The sequence below is a fragment of the Cheilinus undulatus genome, linkage group 17, assembly GCF_018320785.1.
Source record: "Cheilinus undulatus linkage group 17, ASM1832078v1, whole genome shotgun sequence".
Taxonomy (NCBI): Eukaryota; Metazoa; Chordata; class Actinopteri; order Labriformes; family Labridae; genus Cheilinus; species Cheilinus undulatus.
In genome coordinates this window covers 11,078,139-11,084,143 of record NC_054881.1, presented here as the reverse complement: position 1 = coordinate 11,084,143, position 6,005 = coordinate 11,078,139, and the positions used below count along the sequence as shown (strand labels likewise).

At 40.3% G+C, this 6,005-nt stretch overlaps 1 protein-coding gene across 2 annotated transcripts in view; it reads left to right on the top strand.

The window, feature by feature from the left end:
- The first annotated feature begins 4,710 nt into the window (after positions 1–4,710).
- Positions 4,711–6,005, top strand: part of prrc2b (proline-rich coiled-coil 2B) — a 42,797-nt gene continuing 41,502 nt past the window's right edge. For both annotated transcript variants that reach the window (XM_041810127.1, XM_041810126.1), the window contains exon 1: positions 4,711–4,878. The gene's annotated coding sequence lies outside the window, so the exon portion shown is untranslated. The remainder of the gene's footprint in view (positions 4,879–6,005) is intronic.

The following is a 6,005-nucleotide window of genomic DNA, read 5'->3' as shown; positions in this document are numbered from 1 at the left end:
TAATTTTGTGAGTTGTGTCTTTAAGCAGACAGAGACACAGAAATCAAGGATAAAGATATTCGACACCCAGGAGAGAAGAAACAGGTCAAGACACAAACTAACCGCCCTAGACCGCCAGCACCCATGTAAATAGTGACTCCTTATGTGTTAGCGTGCACCTGTGCCGTGCTATAAGACATGATTTGTAGGTATTATTCATTTAAATCTGACTCTACAGCTTAAAGGAAGACCATGCCATCATCAGCAGTGGCTATGGTTTAGTGCTAGAGTATCTCACAACCTGAGGGTGGAGTCACATGTCGATGTGTGATGGGGCGAGACAACCCAAATCTCTCCAGCTTCTGCATCGGTGGTTTATGACAGTGTATGAATGCATTCGCCATCAGTGTGTGAATGTGTATGTGTGACCTGAGGTGTAAAAACTACTAAGGAGTCCAACTAGACAGTGCATAAACAACAGAGATTATGACAGATTAATCCCACTGAAAGTTCCACTTCCTGTTTAAAAGTCAGGCTACACAAGAACTTGTTTAGATATCACATGATTGCACTGTATGAGGCATCACATGGCGCAAAACCCTGTCAGCAAAATAAAACAGAAGTGTGTGTGATGAAATATTATGTGGTCAGGCAATCAAACTAGAAAAGGGGTTTGTTTTAAAATGAGGAATATTAAAATTTAACAGTCCAAACTCTTAATCCAATTAGATATAGGACCTCAAAAAATGTTTCTTAAATTGTTATTTAAAACAATATATTGTTATTTTTTAAAAGAAATTACAAAAAAAAAAAAATGCAATTATGAAAAAAATTCCAGTGTCAGTCCTGTACAGTATGGTACACTCTCCTCTATGGGTAAAATTAATGTTTATATCAAATTAAAATGATCATATTTCCTGTTTTACTTGGCCTACTGACATCAAACAAAAACTGAAAGAAAGCTTAAAAATGATGCTTTTCACACTAAATGACTGCAATGATATCATGTGGCAAAAATAGCAGGTGATGAAATCGTGCAGCATGATTGTGGACCCCTAAGGGTGGAGGATGGGCCTTCCTAGAGGCGACGCCAAAGATCTCTGGGGGGGCGCAGGCTCTCTCTGCTGAGGGGCTAAGGAAATTTGCATACATTTAAAAAAATTGTGCATAGGTCTTTTCTGTTCCAATTTTATGAATGAAAAAAATTAGCATTGATGATCAACTTTCTATGCTGTATTTTCTCATTTACATGCTATCACATGTCCTTGCGCAGTTAGAAGAACCTCAAGCATGCTGGAAGGACAGTACTGTCCAAAATGTCCAGACTTTTTATGGCTTCTATGAAGTGGAAGTTCGGATCTCTCCAGCTATGGAATCAGCAGAGCGTTTGTGACTTCTAGGCGCCATGCTCCTTAGCAGTTGTTGGCCCAGCTTTCTGATTTTACATGGTCTTCCGCTTCGTTGCTGTTGTTCCTAAACGCTTCCACTTTCTTATCACTCACGGCTGACTGTGGGATATCCAGCAGGGATGACATTTCACAAACTCTTTTACTGCAAAGGTGGCTTCCATTGCAGCACGGCATGTGAAGTCACTGAGCTCTTCAGAGCGACACATTTAGTATCAAAAAAAGTTTGCAAATGTAGAAGACATGGCTAGGTGCTTGATTTTACACACCTGTGCAACACATCTCATGTTTCCAAATTTTCTGGAGGGTTTCAGCCTTTGCAGGTTGGTTGCCTTTTTCAGACAGTATTAGGACTCAAATGCATTCATATATATACATTTTTTGACACACAAACATTTAAGACATGGACAGAGCAAAATAGTTGGAACATCATTGCAGGAATATTTCTACCATTTAAGGTAGAGTGTCTTCACTGCCTTTGACATATATTTCCTGTTACTCTTCTCTCACCACAGAAAGTCTGACAGGAAACAAAACTGATGCAACAATGTGCAGCAGGAACTGAAACTGCCTATATCTATTTTTTCTTGGCTGAGAGGGTGCGATAGTAAGAGATTATTATCTTTAAATGACCCTCCTATACTCAGTCGTTATCAACATTTAGAGGTCATGTGATGGTTATTAAGCCCCAAAATATTACAACACACATATATCTCATAAACTGACCCTCATGTTGAATTAAAAGTTGATTTTGTCCTGCTTTCCTCACTCTGCAGCCATTGCTTGAATCTTAGAACTCAGTAAAAGTCAAAGGACACAGTAGGGCGATTTGCTTAAAGGCAAAGTCACCAAATAACATCTTTCCTCTTGTTTGAATTTGCGCCAAAATCAAGGCCACAACAGCCCTGCAAAGCATGTACCTAAAATATCCCTGTGACTAAGAGCTGATAGCGCCTGCAGGCCTGTTTCTGCAGGCTCCTCATGCACTGACTCAACAGACACCACACTGCATGCTGTTGTGTCTTTATGCTCTGTTTGTGTCATGCACATTACAAAAGACTGAGAAAACCTGACCTGACCTCTGTGGGAGTGAGACTCTGAGCTTGTTTAATGCAAAACATTTACTCTGGTTTCTATTTTTTTTTTAAAAATGGTCTGCATTAGGAAGAAATGCATGCTCTTTAAAACACTGCATGCTAATGAAAAGACTTTCTGCATCAAAATGACTAACAAGAAAAATGTATACAGTGGCTGAGTGATTTAAAGAGTGAGACAGTTGCTCCCTCTAGTGAAGGCAGCATGTCAGTACTCCAGCCATCTGTGGCTGAACATGAACAAGCACTGTCAAGCTTCTGACATCGTCACCTTTAGTCATCTGTCACTGACGTTGATTTTTGGTGCCACAGAAAGGATCAAAATGCAGACTATGTGTCGTATCATGAGACCTGTGGCAAAATGTGACAAGGTGCTCACTTTGTCTCCATCTAATTGGGCAAAATTGGATGAAGGGCCCACTTTTTCACCATCTGATTAGGCAAAATTGGACAAAGTTCCCACTTTTTCACCATCTAATTTAGCAAAATTGGACAAATTACCAATGTTTTCACAATTTAATTGGGCAAAATTGGACAAAGTACCCACCTTTCCCGATTTAATTGGGCAAAATTGGACAAAGTGCCCACTTTTTTACTATTTAATTTTTAAAAAAGTTGACTAAGTGCCTACTTTTTGACATTTAATTGGACAAAATTGGACAAAGTGCCCGCTTTTCATCATTTGATTTGGCAAAATTGGACAAAATGCCCATTTTTCACCATTTAATTTGGAAAAATTGGACAAAGTACTCACTTTTGTACGATCTAATTTGGAAAAAAAAGTTGACAAAATGCCCATTTTTTCACCATTTCACTGAGAAAAATTTGACAAAGTGCCCTTTAATGTGCCCTTCAACGTGCACACCAAGTTGGCGAAATTAAACCGCAGATGGCGATCAGACTTGGGGAGATTTGACAAAGTGCTCTTTAAGGCTCCCACCAAGTGTACACTAAATACCCTTTGAGGTTCACTTTAAGTGGAAAAAAAATGACAAAATGCCAAATTTGACAATTTGACAAATACACTGTAAACTGTCATCTAAGTTGGCAAAATTTGAAATGTGCCCTTCGAGTGGGCACAAAATGCCCTCAGAAGTACTATGTAAATGAAAAACATTTGACAAAGTGTCCACTTTGTTGCCCTGTGGTTGGGCAAAATTTGACAAAGTGCCCATTCAAGGTATCATCTAAGGCAATAAAATTTTACAAGAGGTCTGCTTTTTTGTTGTTTAAGTGGACAAAACTTGACAAAGTGCCCTTTAAGGTGCTGTTCAAATGAAAGGAATTTGACCAAGTGCCCTTAAGAGTGCCTTCCAAGTGGATTTCATTTTTAAAGTGCCCTTCAAGGTGCCCACCAAGCAGGCAAACTTTGAAAAATTGGATGGTAAGTTGCTGTCTAAGTGGCATAAAATGACAAAGTGCCCTTTGAGGCACCATCCAAGTGGACAAAAATAAAGTGCTCTTTAGGTGCCCTGTCAGTGGATGAAATTTGGTCCAAGTCCCTCCCCTCTTTGGTGCCAAGTCGGGGAAATTTGTACAAAGCCCTCTTCAGTCTCCTTAAAGTGAGTAAATATGACTAAGTGCCCTTAAACGTGCCCTGTCAGTGGGTTAAATTTGGCAAAGCGCCTGCTTTGGTGCCAAAATTTGACAAAGTGCCCTGTAAGGTAAACTCTTAGTTGAACAAATTAATTAACAAGGTGCCCTTTAATGTGCCTTCCTAATGGGAAAATTTGCATAATGCCTTCTAGGGCCCCCTTTTAGTGAATAAAAATGGACAAAGTGTGGGTCAGGTGCCATCTTATTGGGCAAAACATGATAAAGTTCCCTTTAAGATGCCCCTCAAGTGGGTAAAGCATGACAAAGAGCAGGTGCAGCTCTAAGTGGGCAAAACTTTTTTTCCAGATGTTGATTTAGTGTGTGTGTTGACATTGGTAAAATGGTAATAAAAATGTTTAATCTTACTCAGGATTATTTCATTATAGATGTATGACGACTTTAGTGCGCTGGTGCCCTCCATACGGCAGGTGCCCTTTTTATAATTCTCACCCCTGGCCCTCAAACATCCTGAGTCCGCCTTTGGAAAAAACAAATACTATAAAACACATTTTATTGCTAAATAAATAAATTCTTTGGGGTTGGTGAAGTCAGCCAGCAGAGGACGCATGCTCCCTCTCTCCGTGGACGTGATGGGATGACGTATGACGCTCTCAGGCGAGCGGATCCAGCCTACACACAGCCCTGTTCATTTTCAGGCCGGGTAGGACCCCAGCAACAACAGTGCTATCGGTTCAACCTATGAAGATTGGGCTTTACAATCGCAATCCATCCTTTGATTAGACAGCATTCTGTGGAAATATATCACTGTCACTGACCAGAAGATACTCTAAGTCTTTGAATCGGTGAGTTATACACGCGGATAGTTGTGCTAAATCTTCTGTTTTTGCTTGTGTTCTCCGCTGCCTAGTTTTATTGTTGCTTTGTTCTGAGCAGCAGCCATTTTTAATCGCCTTGTCCTACATTCCCATCCCTGTCGTCTGACCGTACTGAAAGCCAAGAAAGGTTGGAAATGCTGGCACGAGTCTTGGGTGATTTGTAAAGCTTTTCCGAAGTAAATAATGCGTATAAAAATGACAACCACCGCTGCCATGTACACCCCCAGGCCTGTCAAGGTTGTTTTGAACACTGGACTGGAAGTTAAACGGGATCGCCGTCTCGCTAGTTTCCACTGTCGAGGCTAGCTACTGCTAAGCGAGAGCAAATGGTTGTGTTTTCTTATTTCTGCTTGAATATAAAAGAAGAACACGCATTCAGAAGTGTCTTCACAGCCGTGTATTAGGTTATAATAACGATGCACAGCTCCTCGGGGCCTTCGCCACTTACACTTGATGTTTACATAGCCATTTTCTTTAGCCACAAGCTAGCATTTTTTGCTTATGATGTTCAGCAACTACACCTCGGGTCCTTTCTGACTTCTGTGTCATTACTACACGTTTTAACAGACACGTAGGAGCTCCGGACAACATTTAAGACGTAATAATACAATATTTTGAATTCTTGAGAGTGAATTCGTGGTTAGACTTTGTTTTTGTTTTCGTGCAGCGATCTGTCTGGTGTCAGTTTCATGTGCTACATTTAGCATTAGCTTACAAGGAGTTCACGGCATCTGAAACTAACCTTGGAGCAGTAAAACTGCAGTTTGGAGCAATAATTTATGTTAAAGATGGAACTCGTGTGTTTATTTCAGCACCAAGCTTGTCACAAATTGATTATTTTATTAAATCGACGTGCAGTAATGTGGAAATCAAAGTGTGGATGCTGCTAGCTGTCATAGCGTTAGCTTCAACATCCGACGTGAACCCAGCTATGTCTAACTTTATAATTTGGTTATCCTTGATTTAATTAAGTAGGGCTCCGTACTTAAGGAGGGAGAACTATCCTTGCATTATCTTCCTTAATACTTGAACCAGTCCACCCTATATGACCGATATTTTCCATTTCAGTCCTTTTAAAACGCCAATGCAGAGCT